The 22,047-nt window shown below is 53.5% G+C and overlaps 1 long non-coding RNA gene across 2 annotated transcripts in view; it reads right to left on the bottom strand.

Annotated features, from left to right (window-relative positions):
• The window catches only part of LOC102165419, a 102,016-nt gene that overhangs the window by 4,057 nt on the left and 75,912 nt on the right, over positions 1 to 22,047 (bottom strand). For both annotated transcript variants that reach the window (XR_002342322.1, XR_002342323.1), the window contains one exon: positions 15,619 to 15,709. This is a non-coding gene — a long non-coding RNA (uncharacterized LOC102165419). The remainder of the gene's footprint in view (positions 1 to 15,618; positions 15,710 to 22,047) is intronic.

Raw genomic sequence — 22,047 nt, 5'->3', positions numbered from 1 at the left:
TTGCCTTATTCCAGTGGCTAGGCCCTTCAGGACAAGGCTGAAGTCAAGTGGTGACAATGGACACCAACCCACAGTAATGTGGGCAATTTTGTGTCTCTGACCGACTCCTGTAGCTCTCTCTCAGTTTGTTCTGAATTTGGAAGGGAGATTTTTTTTTATAGACATCCTAATACTCCATTTTATAGAGGAGGAACTGTGAGATAACTTGCCCAAGGTCACACATCTATTAAGTGCCAAAGTTCCTATATAAATCCCAGTCAGTCTGACTTCAAAGGCCATAGCTCAATTACTATGCTATAAAGCCTTCAATAAAACGTGTTCTGTAAGAACAATAACTTAACAGTGTGGCACTGGAGTAAGATCAGAAACATGCACCATTGGAATAGAATACAAAGCAGTGATTATACAGAAGAAATAATTATATGTAAAAATACAATACATGGTAAAGCAAGGATCATAAAAAGAAGGGAAGGGGGTCAGCACCCTGGGGTGGGCAGAAATTAGTTAACATTTTCTATTTAACACTAAAATCATCTCCAGGCAGATGACAGAGTTAAAACTTACATAAATAGGTAATAAAATTCCACAGTAGCTAGTAGGAAATATTGGAAGATTTTCTTACCCTCTGGAAAAGCATTTATACGTTTTCCTTAAATTCTTTAACTTTTCTTAAACTTCCCGAAGGGTTTATAAGTTTCCAATAGAAGAAATCACAAGGAAAAAGATGAATCTTTCTGGCTACGGGAAGGGTGGTGTGGGGGGGAAGGGCAGAGGGCATAGCCCTGGGAGTGACCAAAGGGGACAAAGCCACAGTGGCCAGGAGGGTAAGGCATCTGTGAAGACTGAGAAAACAGACCGACACGTGGCTGCTATGTGGCCGGGCCTGGAATCCTACAGCCACACTTGGGTGTTCACATAGGCCACACCCTCAGGGCACACTCACACCCTTGGTTGTACACTACATTCCCGGTTTGCACTCTCACACCCTTGGATTTCCTCAGATGCATCTCCTCTTGGCTTCATGCACCCCAGGAAAAGCGCTCCCTTGGGCACATGCATACCCATCAGAGAGATGCAGCCAGTGGCTGGACACAGACCAGGGTCCCATCTATCCGCACAGCCTGGGCCTCCCTGGGTGGTCACCTTACTCCAAAGTGTGGCAGCTGAGCGCCTGGTTAGACCCCTACCTGACAGGGAGGCTGAGGCCAACCCAGACCGGACAAGCGGAAGCCTGGGCCAACTCACTCCTCTGCTGTGCTCCAGCTCCTACTGCCCCCCAGTACCCTCACTCTGGACCTCCTCTTCAGCCCAAGCAGTACTGTGCATCTGTGACTGGCTCTCATCCGTGTCTGCAGGCCTTGAAGTGGCATGTTCCAGGCAAGGTCACAGGATCCCCTTCACCTGCAGGTTCAGTTCCACTCTCCAAGCCCTCCTACCTACCCAGGCCGGGAGTAGGCACTACCACCTGCTCGGGGGCTCCAAGGGAGCAGTGCTGACCTCCACCTGTGCTTCCCAGGTCTGCTCCTGCGCAGCAAGCCCCATACTACCCTTTACACTCCTCCAGTCAGCCTAGCCCCAACTCCCAACATCTGCCTGGGCTTACCCCCAGACTCAGAACTTCCCTTCAGAACTTGAGTTTTGCCCTGAGCTCTGTCTGGAGCTTGGCTGAGCCCTTTGTCCCATTTCTAGGCCCCTGTAAGCCCCTTGTCTGGAAAGCCAGGCCCCCCGCTCCACTTCATGCAGGGCGATTCCAGCCAGGCTGGGCACAGCACCTGGCACATAATAGGTCCTCAGCAAATATTGATCAAATGAGTCAATTCCTCAACAACCCCGTGAATACTAGTAATCTCCTTGACTCATCCCCTCAGCCTCAGCCCTTGGGGTTCCTGCTTTGGGCCAAGAAATGAGAACTTGCTTGTTGCAACTGTTTAGGCCTCCTCTCCACTGTGCACACACATGCACCCTGTTTGCCTCTCCCTTCCCTGGGAGGGTATGTCCATTTTGGTTCAAAGCGCCTTCTCTTGGGCACACAGAGCAGAGCCCTAGCACAACAGGTTCCCCAGACATCACTCCTTCTGATGCCCTGGGCTTTTCTGGAGTTGTCTGCAGGCCTAGCTCACCCTGCGCTATGATCACTGTTCCATTTGGAGGCCCAGGCCTCCCACCCTGCCCCTCCTGTGCCAGGCACCCTCGTGTTTCCTCTGAGTATGTAAATTTCACTCTCATAGTTTGACCAAGGGGTTCCAGGCTGCCCCAAGCCCTCGCCACAGGTAGTCAGTCTCTCTGGACAGAAGGACAGGTAACAAAGCCCAGGGCACCTGAGCACCTCCCCTTCTCAGCCAGCCCTCCACTTCCCCTGCCTGTGATCCTGCAACCTCATGGTTAGAAACAAATGAGGCGGTGCAGCGGAGGGTTCATCCTGTGGGTCAGTGTTACTTCAAGACTTACAAAGGGTGTTAGTCTGGGCGGGACGGGACCCAATCTCCAGATGTACCACTGAGAGCCTCCCAGCACTGCTGCTCCATGACCCCTCCAGGCCTCCCTGTCTCCCCTTGAGCTCCAACAAGTGACACTCTGTCCAGTCTGCCAACAGCTGGACAGAGAGCTCTAGGGAGCTGCCTGGCATTGGCAGACACCTCTACTCACTGATGGCACCCCTAAAACCTTCGGGCTCTGCGTCCCCAAAGTGGATGGTTAGTACATTCCCTCACCCAGGGCTGAAGATGCAAGTGGGGTTCAGGTTTTTTCTGGGCTTCACATGCATGGATGTTCCCAGGGACTTGCCCCAAAACTTTAATCTCACGAGCCTTTGCTCTGGTCCGACTGGACAAGTAGCTGGCTCTTGGGTACCCAGCCTCGTTGCTGCCCAACTAAAGTCTTCACAAGGGAAGAACATGTTTTTAAAACACAAAAAAACCCATCCTGTCTGAACTGAACATTTTCTCCTGCTTGTTCAACACCACCATTTACATTCTTGGGCCAGTCATCAGCCAAGATATTTATAGCACTGCCCTGGCACTCCATCTTGCCTAATTGGCGTGGCCTGACGGGGCCCCTATCTGTCACGGTAAGTGGGCCTTTCACCGGCCTCTAGTGGGCTCTCAGCCGGCCCGGACATTCCCAGGCCTTGGGGGAGGCTGCCCCCTGCTCCAGCCTGCTCCTTGTGCCCCTCACCAGTGGGTCGGGCCCCAGCCAGAGGAGCCCCCAAGAGTGAGTGTGTGAGTGTGTGACACAAATGCCTGTACCGTCCAGCTCCAGGGTGGCGGGGGATCCTTGACAGCATCTTCCCAGACATTCCCAGGCCTCCATGCTGCCTTCAAGCCCCTCTCTCGCCTTCTAGCTTGTAAAGTTGACCCTGTCACCTCACTGCCTCGTGACTTCATGGGCCCCCTGTGTTGTGGGAAGAAGCCTCAACGGCTTCATCAGCCCTGCAAGTACCATCACCATTCACCCCGTGTCACCTGCTGCCTGTTCTTTTGGCTCCAGCCCCAGGGAGTTACATGCCATGTCCCATGAGGGATGGTGCACTCCAGGCCTTTGCACGGGCTCCTTCCTCTGGAGGTTGGCACACTTCCCAACCTCTCGGCCCCTCTGCTCCTCCTCCAGGGCTGCCTTAGATGTCCCTCCTCCATGAAACCTGTGTGCCCTTCCCTCTCCTGCGTCCCCAGCAGGGCTGGGGTCTTCCTCCTTGCACTCCTGCGGTGTCCTGCGCTTCCTGGTCACAGCACGCAGCACATTTATCAGGCTGGAGTGTCCTTGCTTGACCATGAACCCTCCGGGGCCAAGGGCGTGACGTCGCCATGCTCCCGGGTAGCTAGAGAACAACCCTCAGCCCCTGCTGAGAAATCCCTCTATCATTTTGTCCCTAAGGATTAAGCAGTTTTCGTTCCCAAAATACCATTATTTTATCAATTCCAGAACATCAAAGGCACTGTTTTCACGTCTTTGAAATTGGGATGGCGTGTCCTAGCTTAATTATCAGGCGTTTTAACCTTTCCTAATGGGCCATAAAATGATGGCTTGAATCAATGGCTTCTAAGACTTGATGGAATACAGCAAGGGCAGTGATTACATTATGCCACTGAGACAGCACTGTGGTTAGAAGGTCGACCTCTGAGTTGACTAACCTGGGTTCTGAGCTTTCCCTATTCTGGCAGTCCATAGTGGGTGACTCATCCTAGCTCCTGAGCCTTAGTTTCTACATCTGAGAAGTGGAGAAGCACTGATATCACCTCCCTCATCAGGTAGTGGAGATGATTATATTCCAAACGAGAGAGAAAGTGAAATGCTCAATTAGGAATAGCTGCTGAGGAGTTCCCATAGTGGCTCAGCAGAAAAAAAATCTGACTAGCATCCAGGAGGACACAGGTTTGATCCCTGGCCTCAATCAGTGGGTTAAGGGTCCCACGTTGCCATGAGCTATGGTATAGGTCGCAGATGTGGCTCAGATCCCGAGTTGCTGTGGCTGGCAGCTACAGCTCCCACTTGACCCCTAGCCTGGGAACCTCCATATGCCGTGGGTATGGCCCTAAAAAGCAAAAAAAAAAAAAAGAATAGCTGCTCTTTTCATTTCAGTCATTAATTCCTTCGACAGAGATCTATCTGAGTGCCAACCAGAAGCATTGAGCAAGACAGATGTGTCTCTGCCCTCATGGATCGTAACAGCTTGTTTCCGAGACAGGGTAAATGTACCATTGTAAATTAAGGTAAATTTCTATAAAGGAGACAAACAAGGGCTCTGAAGGAAAGACCTGTGGGATACCTAGTGGGGTGTAGTGGTGAAGAAAGAGAAACACAAGCCAAGACCTGCAGAATGTAAGTGGCCATCTGGCTACAGAACTGCAGGGAAGAGCTTCCAGGCAGAAGGAACAGTATGTGCAAACATGCAGAGAGAAGATTGCACTGGGAAAGTGGAAGGAGGTAAGGTAGTGACAGGTCAGGAGGACCTCATGGCCCATTGAGGGGACGTCAGTTTTGCTCCAGAAGCAATAGGAAGCCATTGGGGAGAGGAGCAATGTAAGCAGAAGGGTGAGATCGGATTCGCATTTTAAGCCAATTCCTCTGGCTCATGTTGGAGAGTGGGCTGGAACAGAGGGGACGCGGGCAGGAGGCTGGTGTTGCTGTCCAGGGGAGAGCGGGTGGTGGCTTGGACACAGTGGTGGCAGTGGGAACAGAAGAAAGTGGATTTGGGATTTATTTTGGAGGTACAGTTGACAAGTCTTGGCAATGGATGGATGTGGGTGGTGAGGAGCAGGAGGATTCAAGGATGCCTCCCAGTTTTCTGGCCTGAGCAACTGGGTGGATGATGGTGCCATTTCCTGAGATGGGGAAGACACAGGGAGGAGCAGGTTGGGGAGGAAATCGAGAGTTTACTTTTGGACGTGTTAGGCTTGAGCTGTTATTTGTCTTGCCTGGTTAATTGCTGACAGAGCTCCATGAACCTCGGAGCTGCAGAGAGGCCAGAAATAGGGACGTCTCGGGCCCAGAAGTGCTCTGGCCACATTAGGTGTTTCAAAGTGCCGAAACTGTTCAGGCATCCTTTATCCTGCCTTCCAAGTGCTGGAGGCCAAGGAGCCTTCCCAGTCCCTACCAGGAAAAAAGTGATCGGCCCCACCCTCTTCCTTCTGCAGCGAAGAGGGACCACGGCCTGGTCAGTGGGGAGGTGTTCAATCTGTTGGGACTGCTCATCCACTGTGAGCTCCAGAATCCGAACCTGTCCCTTCTCTGTCCTCCCTGTCCAGCCCCCACCTACACATCTTGGGTCCTGTCTGCAGAATTCAGTAAACCCACACGGATGGCAGTGCAAATTCCACCTCTTCCATCCACATCTACCAGTTATGAGCTGGGTGGCCCAGGAGAAGTATTCTGCATCTGCAAAATGGGGGTGATGGCATGAGTACCCCCATCAGGGGTGCTGTGAGCTTTCTTTGAGCTGATGCTTGCAAGAGATTCCCAGTAAAGCTGATGAAAGGCAAGCACACATGTTGCTGTCCTTCTGATTTATTACTGCCCGACCCCTCACTCAAGCCCACTGTAACGCTCTGAGTGTGGGAACCCCAAGCCAGGACCCCCAGATCATTCCCTCCTTTTACGACCTGCCCCTTTGTGCACCCCAACAAAGCTTTAAGGGTGGGATTCCAGGCAGAGGGAACCAATGGGAAGAGAGGGGGCACTGAGTCACCCCCTGTTGGCACAGGGTGGCCTCTGGGGCCTGCAGGCAGGGCTGGCCTTGTCTGGTGACTGAGGCGAGAGCTGGCAGGGGGCCGGGGAAGGGGGGACAATGGGCCCTTGTCTTTGCCGAGCTTTTTCCTTCCAAGATGCTTCAACCCCTAGACAAATATGACCTCATTCCTCTTCAAGGCTCCAGGACGAAGGGCAGAAACAGGCCTGGAGTTGGACCCACCCACCCCATTTCACAGACTTGAAAACCAAGTCGCTGGAGGAAAGAAGACAAGAGGGCACAGGGGCTCTGGCTAAACTCATGCCCTCCTGGGTCTTGAGTACAGGGACCCAGCCTTCTTGGGTCCTAACCCAGAAGAGGGCCTTGGCCCAGATCAATGGTGGGTAAGCTTTTGGTCAGACAGGCATGACTGGACCCCAGCTCTGCCACTCACAGCTATGCACCCTGAGCAACTCAATCAGCTTCTCTGGGCCTCAGTTTCCACATATGATGGGGTCCTAGCAGTCCTTTCCTGGCAGAGTGTGTCCTTGGACATGACTGACCGAGGGCAAGGCTGCAGACTGGCCTGCCCAAAGCCAAAGAGGGGAAGACCTTCTATGGCAGACAGGTTTTCTTGGCAATGAGAATTAGGGCGCACCTAACCTAAGCCCCCAGGGCCGCCAACGCCCCCATCCTCCCCCCTCAGCCACAGGCACTGCAACAGGAGGTGTGGTGGGGGCCTGGCACATCCCTCTGACCAGTTTCTAAAGGACATTTTCAGGTACTGGCCCTGCTGGGTCCTCATACCCCTGCTCGAGGCTGTTCTGACCTCCCATGCTGCTCCCCAGGCCACCCAGAGGGTCTCCCCAGCCTGGCCTCCACCCCCACCTCCACCTGGGGATCTCCCCGGTAGCCCAGCGCCCCCTCTAAAAGTGGGATCGTGGTAATCCACAGAGATGTGCAGCTCAGGTGAGAGCAGGGATTCTCCAGAGCCAGCACAGGAGGGGCCAAGGGTCGGGGCTTATATTGTTCATGGCAAGAGGCATTCTCAAAGGTCATTTAGGACAACTTCCTACTCAGATGGAGAAAGTGAGACCCAGAGACAGTCTGTTCTCAGCCTGGCCACAGAGCTCAGCCATGGTAGGGCCCAGCCCAGAACCCTACCTCTGGGCTCTGTGTTAGAGGCTGCTGAATCATGTCCCTCCCTGTGTGACTGGTGCCTAGATGGCTGTCCCCGGGAGCTCAAGGACCTAGGTGAGGGATGCAGGCGACTGGGGCTGGGGCCCTCCTGGAGGCGGCCCAGGCTCAAGCCTTTTCCTTGGCCCCAGCTTTCACCACGGCTATGTTCCCAGTGAGATAAACAAGGGATCAGTGGGAGCAAAATGAATGAAGTAACAGGGAAGATATGAGTGGCCTCACCCAGCCCCCAGCCCACCCCGCCTGCTGCCCAACAAGGAGGGCTTTGGAAGAGACCGGACCCACCCACACCCCCAGCCTCAGCCAGTGCCAGGCACCAAGGGAGCTCAGCCCCAGCCAAACCTCGGCTGATCCCCAGCTCAGGACATAAGCTCCTCTCAGAGCCCCCGGCCCTCCCTGGGCTCTGTCCCTGGGCCCCACCCTCTTCCCTGGCCTCCTCAGCCCCTAGCCCTCACTGAGCAGGGATTATTTCAAGTCTGGATCCTTGGTGATTCCTTGTGCAAACTCATGGAGCCCTCGAGCTATCTGGGCAGCGTGAGGTCTGCCGTCCTGGTCCAGCTGGGTTGGGGGTTCGGCCCAGTACAGCCCATCCATGTCTCGGGGCACCCACTGAGCCTCAGCCTGTGAGTGGTGGAAAAGCCCAAGGCCTCTCCAACCCTGGTGCCAGTGTCCTGAGTGGAGCCTTGGAACTCTGGGGGCATCTCTGGGGCCAGATGGGAGGTTGGCGCTGCTGACCTGGCCTGGACACCAACCAAGCTGGACACCGACCCAGGCACCCTCCCCTGCTGGGATGCAGACAAAGAGTGAGTGTCAGCTGGGCAGGGCTCTGCCTGCTGGCTATGGAGCCGGGCTTCCTGCTGCAGGGATCCAGGCCTACAGCCCCAACCAGGGACCCCACAGGCTCACCCAGTCCACAGATGGCCTTGAGGGGGAAAAACTACCGCAAAAAGGAAAAGTTAAATTCTGACGTCAAAGACTTGCCCAGAGCCAGGGGCCTGGACATTACCTGCCAGAACAAGGGGATGGAACACAGGATCACAGGACACATGGCCAGTCCTGCATGTGTGGCACACCGGGTACACAGGTGTGAGAATTGCCAGCTCTCTCTGGAACCAGGGCCCAGAGCCCCTCTGGCCAGCAGTTTATCTGCCTTGTGGGGCTGCTGGTTCCCCAGGCTGCTCTCCCTGGAGAGTAAACAGGCAGGGGCTAGATCTCAGAGTTGATGCTAAACACACCCCACCACAGCAGACAGACGTGGGAGGCGCCCTGAAGAGGCCAGCTCTGTTTGAGCAGAGTGGCGATGAGGTGACCTCTGACTCCCTGCCAGAAAGCCACTTAGCGGGAGCTGCAGGCACACCGGAGACACCCAATCTATCAGCACCAGCCACGTGATGGGCCGGCCTCCAGCCATGGCCATGAAGGGAGCCACCAGAAGGGGGCCAGTCTCGGCTCAGTGCCCTAGCTCTGAAGCAGGAGGGGGCTAAGTTCACCATCCTAAGGGAACCACCTTGCTTGGTGACAAGCTGGAGTCTTCAAAGCTGGTTCACCAGCCACCCCAGGCTGTCTTCTCTATCCTCTGCCCAAGGAGCACCTGGGGAGGCTTACCCTGAGCATCAAGGTCAAGGTCCCAGGCCTGTGCCTTGGCCACTTATCAACTGTGTGGTGGCGGCAGGCAGCTCCACTCACTACTGACCTTGATTTTCCTTCCCCACAAAATGGACTAAAAATCACCTCTTTGAGGGATGACGATAGAGTGATACACTGAGGGGCTCCTGGGAGGAGGGCAGGAGAAAACTGGGATGTTTATCCCAGCTAGCTTCCTGCCTGGTCCTGACTTTGCCAGAGTCTGAGCTCCGGCGTGGGGTAGGGGTTCCCATGGCATGGTCCCAGCTCACGGCTGACCTTCCCTTCCCGTGCCGCTGCAGGCCTGGGGGCGGCGGGTAACATGTCGGGCCTCTGCAACCCTCTCAGTTTCCTTGCCCCACCCCCACCTCTTTCTGCACACTCTTCCTTAAAGCTGCTTCTATTAATCCCTTTGGGTGTATCACTGACCTCCTGCCAAGACCTTCCTGGTACAGAACCCAATACAGAGCCCAGGGCCTGCAGGACAAATACTGTTTACACCCAGAACCTTCCTCACCTCCACCAAGCTGGGAACTGGGTCCTTTAGCCCTGAGACCCTACGACCAGCACAGAGAGGGGACCCTGCCATCAGAGGACGACTGAGCCTCTGCTGCCCACCCTGTGAGCTGAGACTCGTGCTGGCTGCGCTGCTGGCCTTGAAAAGGATGGCCCAGGGCAGTGCTTTGTGACCTCAGGGGCCACAGGCTGATGGGATGGAAATGGAAAGAAAGTGGGGGACAGGAGGGATGTGAGGGAAACGGGGACTGTGTGGCTTCAGGCAGCCATTCCCAGCTGTGCCCTCTGGGGGAGTAGGGGCACCCTGGCCTTGGAGAGTAGCATGTCAAAGCACCGTGACTCCTTGTCAACATCAAGCCCCCTTCCTCCCAGCTGTGGGAAAGAAGGCCACATCTACACTTTCCTGAAAAACCAGAGCCCACCCTCCCACTGCTGTTTCTAACACCTCTGGGAAGCAGTTTGCCGCTGGGACCTGCTTCCCTGGTCACACCTCAGAATCTGGCCAGCGCAGACCTCAAGTCCTTGCTGCCTGCAGCTTCCCAACTCATGTTCTGGTCCTGCCCTGAGCATCTGGTCCTGCCCTGAGCCCAGGTCATCTGATCCCTTCTGTCCACCTCATATCACTCTGCACCTTCTGGCCTAGCACTTCACCCCTCCCACTGCTCCTGCTCTCCCAAGCCTGGCCTCTGGGCTTCTGGAATCTTGGTCCCTATTTCTAGCCTATTCTGGTTTCAAAGGAAAGCTGGTTCCTGCCAAACTCCTGCCTCCCAGCTTCTCAACCACCGCTTCAAACTAGAAAGATGGAGTACGCAATCTCCTTGCCTCCTGATGCCTTTTCCAAGCCATTCTTCCACCCTGAACCCAAGGCTCAGGTCTTCTGGCTAAGCCACTCTCTCCTTTGCCTCATCTCCCAACCTCCTGGTCACCCGCCCTTCCCAGGAGGTGATGGCTTCTAGTTTGCATGCTTCACCTGTGGCCCAGGCCCCGTGTCTCCTGCTGCCCAAGGACAGGATGGACAGCGTGCAGACTTCTAATCTATTTCTGCCCCCTACTCCCATCCAACCCTGGACAGTGTCACCACCTACACTGTTCCCATTCTGTAACTGTCGCCTTGTGACACAGCATCTTGACCTCTTGGCTTCCACTCCCACTCTCCCCCCATTGCATCAGGATCTGCAGTCTGTGGACTCGAATGTTTTCCACCATCTTTGGCCCTCACCACCTTCCTTCTCCGGACCAGATTCCACCTCTCCATTGCTGTATCAGACAGGAAAAGGCTGGATCATGAGTGATGGAAAATCCAAAATAAAAGTACATCAAACAAGCAGAGATTTATCTCTAAAAAGAGTTTAGAGAAATATATTCAAGGGTCACAGGGGAGCTTCAAGAGTCATTAGGATCCTTCCTTCTTGCTTCCCTGCTATCTTTAGCATCAACATAAGACATCCATCTCACAGCCCAAAATGACTGTCCAAGCTCCAGTCATCACATCCTCATTCCAGTCATGAAGACGAAGGAAGCACATCTCCTTCCACTTCAATCACCACTTCTGCTTTCATCTCTTTTTGAACATTACAAAAATGGAGTCACATAGTATATATATCTTTGTGCCGAGTTTTTCTCAGTAACATGTTTCTGACTCATCCGTGTTTTGTGTGAATCAAGAGTTAGCTCTCTTTTACAGCTGTTATCAATTCCATTGTATGGATATACAATTCATTTATCTATTCTCTGCAGATGGACATGTGGGTTGTTTATGGCTTGGGGCATTACAAATTAAACTGTCTTGAGTATTCCTTTTTTTTTTTTTTTTTGCTTTTTAGGGCCATAGGTGCAGCATATGGAGGTTCTAGGCTAGGGGTCGAATCAGAGCTGTAGTGCTGGCCTACACCACAACCACAGCAATGCCAGATCCAAGCTGTGTCTGCAACCTACACCACAGCTCATGGCAATGCCAGATCCTTAACCCAATGAGCGAGGCCAGGGGTTGAACCTGCATCCTCATGGATCCTAGTCAGATTCGTTTCTGCTGCACCACGACGGGGAACTCCTGTCTTGAGTATTCTCATTCAGGTCTTCTGGTTGGACCTGTAAACTAACTTCTCATGGCTATACACCTAGAAATGAAACTGTTGGGTCAGAAAGGAGATGCCGTCCGTGGGTGTGGCCCTGAAACGTAAAAAAAAAAAAAAAAAAAAAAAAAAAAAAGAAGAAGGTAGATGCATGTTTAAATTTATGAGAAACTGCTGAAGAGTTTTCCAAAGTGGCAGATCATTTTATGCTTCCTCCAGCATCCTGTGAGTATAAAATGCCCCATATTCTGTCAATACTTGGAATTATCAGGATTTTTCATTTTGGCCATTCTGGGAGATATATGGGAGGGTCTTGTTGTGGCTTTAATTTATATTTCCCTGGAGGCTTGGTCCCTTGTCCTCTTCTCACTCCACACACCCTCCTCTGGGGAGCTCATCTTCTCCAAAAATGTCAATTACCATCCCCAGCGATGGGTATCAACCCTGGCTGCATGTCAGAATCCCCTGGATGCTTTAGGAAAATTCCAGTGCCAAGCAGAATCCTTCCTCAGAGATCCAGCTGCTCTAGGGGTGGGGCTCAGGCATCAGTATTTCTTAAAAGCTTTTAATTTTACTCATATTAATATAAGCCAACATTGCAAACCACCAGGAGAGATGCTAGTGACTCCCAAATCCTGTCTGTCTTCACATGATGGCCCCCCAGCACCACAAACTCGGCACCCCAAGTCTGAATGCATTTTGCTCTCTCCCTTGAGACCTGCACTCTGGCAGCATTTACTTGAGCTGGAACCACAGTGGTCATTTTCGGTTGCTTAACCTCCCCCACCTCAGATATCCTCAGGGTCTGGCCACCTACCTTCTGAAGTCCTCCTGAATCGATCCACTTTTCTCCACCCCAGTGCCTCCAACAACGTGGGGTACAGGGAACTTTATTTCTCCCTTTATGGGGCTTAAAATTTAGCCAAAGATGAGTGAACATGGGCGTAAATGAGTGAACAAATGATGATGGATTTACTACTCCATCCACAGTCCTGGACATGACGCCTGGACAACACCTCTCTGGTTGCCTGCTATAATCTGTATGTTTGTTTGTTTTACAGCTTTATTGAGGTTCAACTGACATGTATTAGCAGCAATGATCTGAAATGTATGATTTCTATGTTATGAGGTACACACCCATGACACTGCCATATTGAAGATATGAACACACACATCCATTACTCACTGGTGTCCCCCTGCCCCTTTTCAGTCCCTCCATCCACCCTTCCACCCAAATAACTCGCTTTAAATTTGCTGCATTTTCTACAATTTTGCATATTCTTTTTCTACCTGGCTTCTTTTACTCAGAATGATTATTCTGAGATGGGTCCATGTTGTAGCTTGTATCAAGAGCTCATTCTTTTTTATCGCTGGGTCTTACTCCACTGTATAATTATATATCAATGCGTTTATTCATTCATTCACCCATTAATGGACATTTGGGTTGCTTTCAGTTTGGGGCTTTTACAAATAACGTTGCTATGAATACTTATGTATAATTTTTTGTGTGGATAGATACATTCATTTCTCTTGGGAAATACCTATAATTGGAATAGCTGTGTCATGAGGTACGTGTGTGTTCAGCATCTTAAGGAACTGCCACTCTTGTTTTCCGAAGTAGTTGTTCCATTTTACAATCCCATCAGCCATGAATGAGGCTTCCTGTTTTGGTCTGTTTTTCAAATTGGATGTCCGTCTTACTACGGAGTTGTAAAATTTCTCCAAATATTCTTTGTTGGGTATATGGGGGTTTTTGTTTGTTTGTTTGTTTTTGTCTTTTTGCCTTTTCTAGGGCTGCTCCCACAGCATATGGAGAGTCCCAGGCTAAAGGTCCAATCAGAGCCATAGCCACCAGCCTACGCCAGAGGCGCAGCAACGCCGAATCCGAGCCATGTCCGCAACCCACACCACAGCTCATGGCAACGCCGGATCCTCAACCCACTGAGCAAGTCCAGGGATTGAACCCGCAACCTCATGGTTCCTAGTCGGATTCGTTAACCACTGCGCCATGACGGGAACTCCTGTTGGGTATGTGTTTTTTAAAAATTCATAGTCTGTATCTTGCCTTCATCATTGTCTTAGAAGACTTTTGCATTTTAATGAAGTTCAATTTATCCTTTTTCTTTATTGTTTATGCTTTTTGTGTTGCATTTCAGAAATTTTTGCCAAGTCCAAGGTAATTAAGATTTTCTTCTAGAAGTTTCATAGTTTTAGCTCTTACAGGTAGATCTGTGATTCGTTTTGTATTAATTTCCATATGGTAGGAGGTAGGGTGACTTCTACTAATCTTACTCTTCTTCCAATAGACTCCTCTCATCGAAGGATGGTTTTTACCAAAATTCAAATCTTATCATATCACTCCTCTGCTTAAACTATTTTCCACAGGCCAACTTCAGCTTCTCTAGCCCAGCTTCATAGGTACCTTAGCTCACAGCTGGCCCCAGACAACTTCTCCGGCTTGTATCTCCTGTTCTATCAACCCCACAAGCAGTTTCTCAAATATATCAAACACCTCTCTCTTGCTTCTGAGTTTGAACATGTTGTTCCTTCTGCCTGGAAGTTCCCACCACCCCATCCCCTCTGGCACCATAAACTTTGAGAATTTCCTGCGGTTCATTAGGGACTGGCAGATGTTGCCCCTCCCCCAGGAGCCTCGATCCAGGGCAGCTGGTGCCTCCGAGTACCCATATCATGCTGAACACCTAGATCATCATTATCTAGTTACCTGCCTGTTTCCCCCTCTAGAACCAGCTCTCTCCAGGCAAGGGCAACAGCCCCTCACTCTGGGCCACCATCAAAATATTTAGCGATTTGTGCCACCTTTCCAGGAGAGACCAACTGAAAATCAGCCTGTTCTTTATCTGTGCCCTCCGTGGCATGAAGGAGGCCTGGAACAGCTGGGGAGTGAGTGACCCTAAGTGTTACCCCTGCACAGCTTCCCCTGAACCTGGACATTTAGTTTCCAGGACCCAGTGACCTCAGGTCTGTTTCCTTGGGGGCATTTGGGAAAAGGAGGAGCCAGGCTTGGGAAGGAGAGAGTAAAGGGAAGCAGAAACTAAGGGTTTGGCAAGGCAGGTTGGGGAAGTTGAGGACAAACGGGCCCAGGGCCTTAGGATGGGGTAGGTGGGGGCCTGAGGAAGGGTTCAGGGGGCAGCCCCCCGGTCAAGGTCCCCCAAGAGTTCCCACGTGAGGCCACAGGGCCCTTGGGCAGCTGCAGGACTTTTACATGGTCTAGGCTGCTCCGGCCAGGCGAGGGGGTGAACCTGAGGTCGCCCCAAGCCTCTTGCCGCACTCTCAAATAGCCAGCTGCTTGCCCCAGGAGACCTGGGAAGCCAAGTCAATAACTTGAAACCATAAAATCTCGAAGGCGTTGAATGCTTGGACGGAAGAGCAGACGCAGCAAATGGAGCCTTTTCCCAGGCAGCTCGTGTGGAACCAGCAAAACAGATTTATGAGCGTCTGGTTGAAACAGGGTTGTGGGGGTTGGGGCTAGTCTGAGACGTGAATGTTTCTAGTGCACAGGAAAGACGATAAGTGGAAATTAATTGCATGGTCCCCAAGACCATGATTTAAGATGCGTGAAACGCTGCCTCTCTTTCGTGTGCTTTGTTACGGTGTCATTTGGAGGAACATAAATGCATTTATTGGTGATTTTATGGGCTCTCCCAAGACCTTCAACCCTCAACCCTCTGTTCTCTGAAAGGCGGGTGATCAGAGAGATGTTGGCCTCTGTGTGAGTATGGGGTGGGTGGGCAGAGAGCCCGTCCTTGGCCAGGACCGCGGACTCCCAGATGGATCCGCATGGCCTGCCTTGGAGTCACAGGGCATGCTAATTGTCTCTGTAGACTCTGGACAGACCTCCAGGCTTCAAGCATGCATGGATTCACACACGTGCACAGTGCAGCCTTTCCTGAGTGGCCGGCGTGACCACAGGGAGGGATGAGGAGCTGAGCTCTCCAGAACCATCCCCGCCTCCAACCTGGATCTTGAGGAATCGGCTCATTTATGGTGACAGGGGACCCACTACAGAGCCTCCCATCCTCCACGTACCTTTCAGCACCATCCAGGAAGACGCTGACTCAATTCCTCAGGCAATCTCGGCTGGTGTGGCACAGGCAGAAGCTTCTTAGTCCAAGGCAGCCTGGGGTGGATGAGGGGAGCAGAGATTATCCAGGCCTGATCACCTCAAGCTCTGAGGGTGCCCCCTGCCCACCCAGGTTAGTGGCAATGGGTGAGCTGAGGTCAGAAGGCCCAGGAGATCCCTGTCCCCTTGGAGGCTCCATATTCCTGGGGGTGACCCTTCTACCTCCCCAGGGCACCCCTGCGCTGCCCCTGCCTCAGCTACAACCACCCAGTCTGTCAGTTTCTCATTCAGCCCCAGAGGGCTGGTCCTCAGTCTCCAGATTCCTGGTTCTGGTGCCAAGGGGAGCACCGGGGAACACAGGAACACTGCTGCAGCTCTCAGAAAGGGAGACCCTGGGAATCCAGCCATGTTGTGGGGCAGGAATCCTAGGCAGGTGGCATTGGGAACTGACGTCTCCAAGGAGTTTACAAACCTTCCAGGCCTATTCTTGGGAGCCCCGGGCAGTGGTCATTCGACCGCCACTGTCAGCCCCTAGGGCTCCAGTCCCGAGGGACAGGGGTGTGCTTGGGAAGTGCTATGCAGTGCTGCCTGGCTGTTGGCAACCCATAAAGAATGAGCAAGATCAACAAAGCTCTGCCGTCTTACACACCACCCACCTCGATGCCTGGCCACGTCCTCCCCTCATGCCTACTTCCTGGCCTGGAGAGCTCCAGGCCACCGGCCACAGTCTCCCCTGGTCACAACAGGGAGGAGGCTGGCAGGAGGCCTCAACCCATGGCTACACAGCTACATGAGCACTCCGGTACCCCCAGTTTCTAGAGATGGGGGCGCCAACCTTTGTCATCAAAGAATCCAGGTCAAGGTGTGACCTCAGGTTATCAGCTGTACCTGGCCTCAGGGTGTCTGAGATCTGCCCCCTTATTTTGTTTCTTAGTAGACAGAAGAGATGGGCCCGAGTGGCCACCTGGGTCCCTTGTTCACCTCTTGGGTCCTCGCAGTGATGACCACTCTTAGTGCACCTGTGATGGAAAACTAGGCCTGCTGGGGAGTGTTCTGTCCAGCCCTATAGAGAAGCTTTTTCACCAGAAGATGAATGGCGGTACTTCAGGGGACTCACTGAACTTTACCTGCATGTGTACGCGTGTGTTTTTCTGGGAAGAGCCTCAAAGATTAACAACTACAGCTCAGGGAAAGAGGGACAGAGGGACAGACAAGCCTTCTAGATGCCCAAAGGCATGCTGTGAGGTCAGTATCAAAATAGCCTCCCTTTTGCCCACAAGGAAACTGAGACCGAGACAGATGAGGGACTTGACCTGTGAGAGAGGGGCAGCCTGGGTGCCCGGTCTGGAGGTCTGTGGGCATTCACATCCTTAGCTCTCCAGGTCCTAGCATAACAGCAGAGACAGGGCAACAGCTGGCAGGCTCACGGGGTGAGTGAGCGTGTAAGCATGTGTCTGTGCACACACCCTCCCCAACTCTCAACACACAAACACAAGCATGCAGGTGCACGCACACATGCATATACTCAAATGCACAGAAATACACACTTCCCACCCTGCTCCTCCGATGAGCCCTTGCTGTGGGTGATAAGCCCTCCCACCGCTGTTGCAGATGGGCAAGTTTCAAGGAAATGATGGATGAGGAGCCCAGGGCCCAGAGCCTGAGCGATGAGAGAGGCCTCAGCAGGATGGCATGCAGGCCCTGTCCAGACTGGGGCGTCACCCAGAGTAAAATCATGAGGCAAACACAGTGAGGCTGTAAACATGGGCAGACAATAGGGGAGACAGGCCCTGGGGTTCCATAAAGAGCGTCCGGCCCGGCCCGGCTTGGCTCAGGGGCGGAGAGGACTGCAGGCGGGGGGCTGCTCTGGGCTTGGCTGGGACGGCTGTCTCGGGCCACGGCTGGCCGGTCCAGCTCTGAGTTGGCTGGGAGGCCTGGCCTCCACACAATAAACAACAGAGAAAGATAAATCGCAAATGTGTCTGGAACTGGTGGGGAGTGGGGAGAGGTACATGGGGGTCACCAGGGGGGCCTGTCTCCTTCCTTGGCTGCCAGCGTTCCCCCCCCCCCCCCCGCCGGGAGGAGGGCCCAGGGCTCCAGGGGAGCCTTAGTCCCAGAGCCCAGAGGACTGCTGGGGGTCAGGGGTGGTGGGACCAGAGAGAAGACGTATTGAGTACGTGGGGCCAGAGGACCTTTGAGGCGAATTTCCACCTGGAAAATTCCAAAGGCGTGTGAGGGCTCAGTGTTGAGTGGAAGGGCCGGAGGCCAGGCTGGAGGCTTCAGGTTGGGGCAAGGAGACCTTAGGGAACCCAGAGAGTCATCTGAGCCATCGGCCACTTTGGGCCCCCTACCCCAGCCAGGCCAAAAGTGTCCTTTTCCCTGCCAGAAAAAGAAACAAGCATAGCAGCAGAGACTTTCCTTTCCTTTTCTCATCCCTGCGTCCTCCCAACACAACCTTGAAATATCTCCCTCTCCCCGGCCACTTCACACACTCATGACAACTCCACCTGCTACCCGACTCCTCAGACTCAAACTTTTGCATTCTGAAGTTTGGTGTATAGTCTGTACGGTCTCTGGGCACCTCCTAAGTGCAGGCCCCAAATGGCTATCACCGTGGTTCCCCTGCCGCAGGTCCCACCTCAATTGCCCAAGCCAGAACTCAGGGGCCTGGGCCTGACTCCCCATCCTCCCTCCTCCACCAGGCCCAGCAACTCCACCTCCCCAAACAGCCCCACCTGTGCCCTCTCAACCACCCACCGCCACTCAGCAGGCTTCTGTCCCTCGTGGTCCGCACAGCAGCTAGAAGGATCTGTGAGAATCACCCATCTGACCCTCCTGCTCTCCTCTCCTACTTCTCACAATCCCCAGGACAAAAGCCCAGGCTTAGGGTGTCACAGGGCCCGCCACAACTCATCCATTATTTTCCCTCCTCTACCATTTGACATCCACCACCCTCGGGACCATTTGTAGCGTCCTTAGTTCGCCATGCTTCCCTCGCCATCACGTACTTCCAGAATGTTCTTGCAAGCATCCTCTCTCTTAGTCTGAGCAAGAGTCATTGCTGTGCCTCGTGAAGGTGGCATGAAGGAGGAGACATGGACCCACCCTGGAACTTCAGTTAGTCTGATGGGGGGAGACAAAGACTTGGCTCAGAAAGTCTAGTGTGGGGGCTGTGCAAGGTCCTGCTCTGAGAAGCCCCAGTCAGAGGAGGGAGATGTCACCTTGCCCTGGTTGCTGTGACCTGAGGGGAGAGGTAGCCCTTCTCTGACAAACCTCTATTCATCAGGCCTCCCTCAGAAAGGTCAGCAGGAGTGGGCCTGGCCCCAGGTACCTTTGGCTCTGTGCAGGACCTGCCAACACAGGGCACAAGCCTGCATCCGCCTGCAGGAAGCCAGTATCCAGGCAATGCCAGAGGGATGCCAGGCACAGGGCCAGGCCCAACGACAGCCTTGGCCCTGCCAGCAGCTGCAGGGCCAATGCTGGGCATACCCAGTCCAGGCCCTGCTGGGATGCTGAGGAGTGTAGAGGGCAGGAGCCATGGCAGCTGGTGGGCAGGAAGGGCAGGTGGGCACCCTTGGGCTGCCCCTTCTCCCAGGGCAGAGACCTCTAGGACCACTCTGCTGCCCTCACGTTCCCACCCAGGATGGCTTCTACAGGCTGAGGGATCCCAACTCCCCGATTCTTTGAGAATAGGTCCCAAATGTCCCACATAGAACCAGAAGCTCCCCAAAGAAGGAAAGGGTGGAGAGTAACCATCTATCGAGCAGCCACTATATGCTTTACCAGCACCACCTCATCGCCTAAAAACTCTAAAGGAAAATGTTATAGCTCACAGCACGTGAGCGGTTTACCTGGGACACATAGCCAGGAAGTGGGAGAACTTACAGTCACTCCCACGCTGTCCCATGCACTAGGTAACGCAAAACAAGTCTCCCTGGGATGAGAGCAGGTCTCTCCATTCAGACACCAATCATCTGTGCCTCCTTCCCCTTGCCTCTCAGGTCCTGTCAGCTGCCTCCAAACACTGCGGTTTTAAGCATAGCTGCCCACGGCTGTCCTGCTTGAGAATGTTGTCCAGTCTTCCAAGAACATCTCAAAAGTGTACGGATGGATGAATGGATGGATGAATGCACTTCCTGCATCCTCTCTCTGGCGCAGACCCTGAGCCGGGCACTGGGACTACAGGAGGAAAGAGGGTTGATTCCTGCTACTACAACGGAATATTCCTACTACAAGGAATATTCCGTTGTAGTAGGCAAGGCAGGCTAAGACCCAAATCAGTGCCCATGAGCATAGCAATAAGGGTGGCACATGAATGCGCCACATCACGGCAAGTCCCCCAGGCCAAAGGAGTCAGCAGGAATGCTTCATGAAGGGTGCGTGTTTTAGCCAAATCTGTGGGAAGAACTTTCTAGGCCTGGGACTGAGGAGGTGCTACTGAACGGGGATCAGAGACATTGCACCTGGAAGGGAGACTGGGGCCCAGAGAGCATGGATGCCTGGGACACCAGGCACCTTGACAACTGGCTAAGGAGCTGGAACTTTCTTTGCAGTCACACGGAGCCAGGGAAGACATAAGGCTCGGGGTGACATGGCCCCAAATGCCACTTACACAAGCCTACCCTGACTACCAATGGGGCTTGAGAGGCAGGTCTGGGGGAAGGGGGTAGGTCTCTGGCAGAGGCTGGTGAATGACTGCACAAAGGATGGAGAGGTCTCTCCGGGAGCAATGACCATGTGGCTGTCATTAGAGGGCTGCCAGGACTCTGGTGGGGACTGAGGAGCTGGCAGGTTCAGCCACTGAGACAGGACCTACAGAGGAGGACCAGGGGAAGCAACTGGCAGCAACCCGGGGGCCATCCAGCAGGGGATGGTTAGGTATGAGGACCTCAGACTGCCTTTTACCTGGAAATTCCCTCCCCAGGTGCCCAGTCACTGCCTAGGCCCCAGCCCCCCATTCCACCTCAGATAGCTTTCCCCTGCATGGGTGGTGGAAGGGGGACACTCCTTTGCCTAGGCAGCCCAGAGCCCAATCCTGGCCAGTGGCAGGCCTAGAGGCCCTGGGCCTCCAGTTCAGTAAGGCCGGGTGTCCATGGCAGATCCCATGGCTGGCCACACTGGGCTATAGAACTGGAGCCCGCTTGTGGATGGCACTCCAAGCATCCAGGCCCACTGGCGTAGGGAGCTGTGCCAGGGCCTCGGGGAGAGAGGGTGGCGGCCCCAGGAGCTTGGGCGTTCTGGCCGCCGGCAGTGCAGCAGGCAAGAGGCCCTGGCGAGGGAGCAAGCTGGACTGTGGGTGGCAGGGAGCCCTGGCCCGCACGCAGCTGGCTGTGGCCACAGCTGCTCATCCTGTTTTCCACTCCTCCCCAAATCACCATCCAGCTCATCCCTTTCCCCCACAGGCTCTGGTCAAGTACATGGAGACAGGGGGCTTTAGCATGAGTCTCACAAGGGGGTATCTAACAGACACCCCTTGCATCCAACTCCAGCCCTGCTCTAGCAAAGCACCTGGGTAGGTGATTTAACTTCACTGAGCCTCAGTTTCTCCACTAAAAAAATGAGGATCCTAACCTGACGCAGTGCCCAGACTCTAGCTGGGCCTCACTAAAGGGCAGATGACAATGCACCAGGCAGTGACCCCCAGAAGGATCATGGCACAGGAGGGAGAGTCTCCCGAAAGATCTGTGGCCAGGAATTCTCACATTGTTGGGTCACTCTCTTGATTGCTCTTTCTCTTTTTCTTTTTAGGGCCACACCCACAGCATATGGAAATTCCCAGGCTACGGGTCAAACTGGGGCTGTGGCTGCTGGCCTACATCACAGCCACAGCAATGCCAGATTTGAGCCGTGTCTGTGACCTACAGCATAGTTCATGGCAACACTGGATCCTTAACCCACTGAGCGAGGCCAGGGATTGAACCCACATCCTCATGGATACTAGTTGGATTTGTTACCGCTTAGCCACAATGGGAACTCCTCTTGATCATTCTCTTGAAGTCCTCGTCTAGAGAGGGACCCATAACAAGGACACCTTGTCCCTTTTGAACAACAAAGTCTAGGACGTCAGCCAGCACTTGACCACCAGACTTTGTGACATTCAACAGTTGTGATGATGATCAGAATGACCCCTCCCAATCCTTGCTCTGGCAGGAAGGAAGAATTCTGGTGACAGCCCTGATTCTGCCCTTGCCTGGCCCTTTGGCTCTGCTTCTCTTTTGAACTAGGTGGATACACTGATGGCCTCCAAGGACCCTTCGGCCCTCAGTTTTCAGGATCCAGGATCCTTTGTACTCAGTCTACCCTCTTTGACCAACACGGGCCATGCTCCCTCGAGTCTCCAATACTTGCTCAGTTTCCCTTAACTGGGATGCCATCTTCCTTGCCTCTGGTGGCCC

This window comes from Sus scrofa, chromosome 3 (genome assembly GCF_000003025.6).
Source record: "Sus scrofa isolate TJ Tabasco breed Duroc chromosome 3, Sscrofa11.1, whole genome shotgun sequence".
NCBI lineage: Eukaryota > Metazoa > Chordata > Mammalia > Artiodactyla > Suidae > Sus > Sus scrofa.
This window is presented reverse-complemented; position numbering and strand designations above follow the sequence as displayed.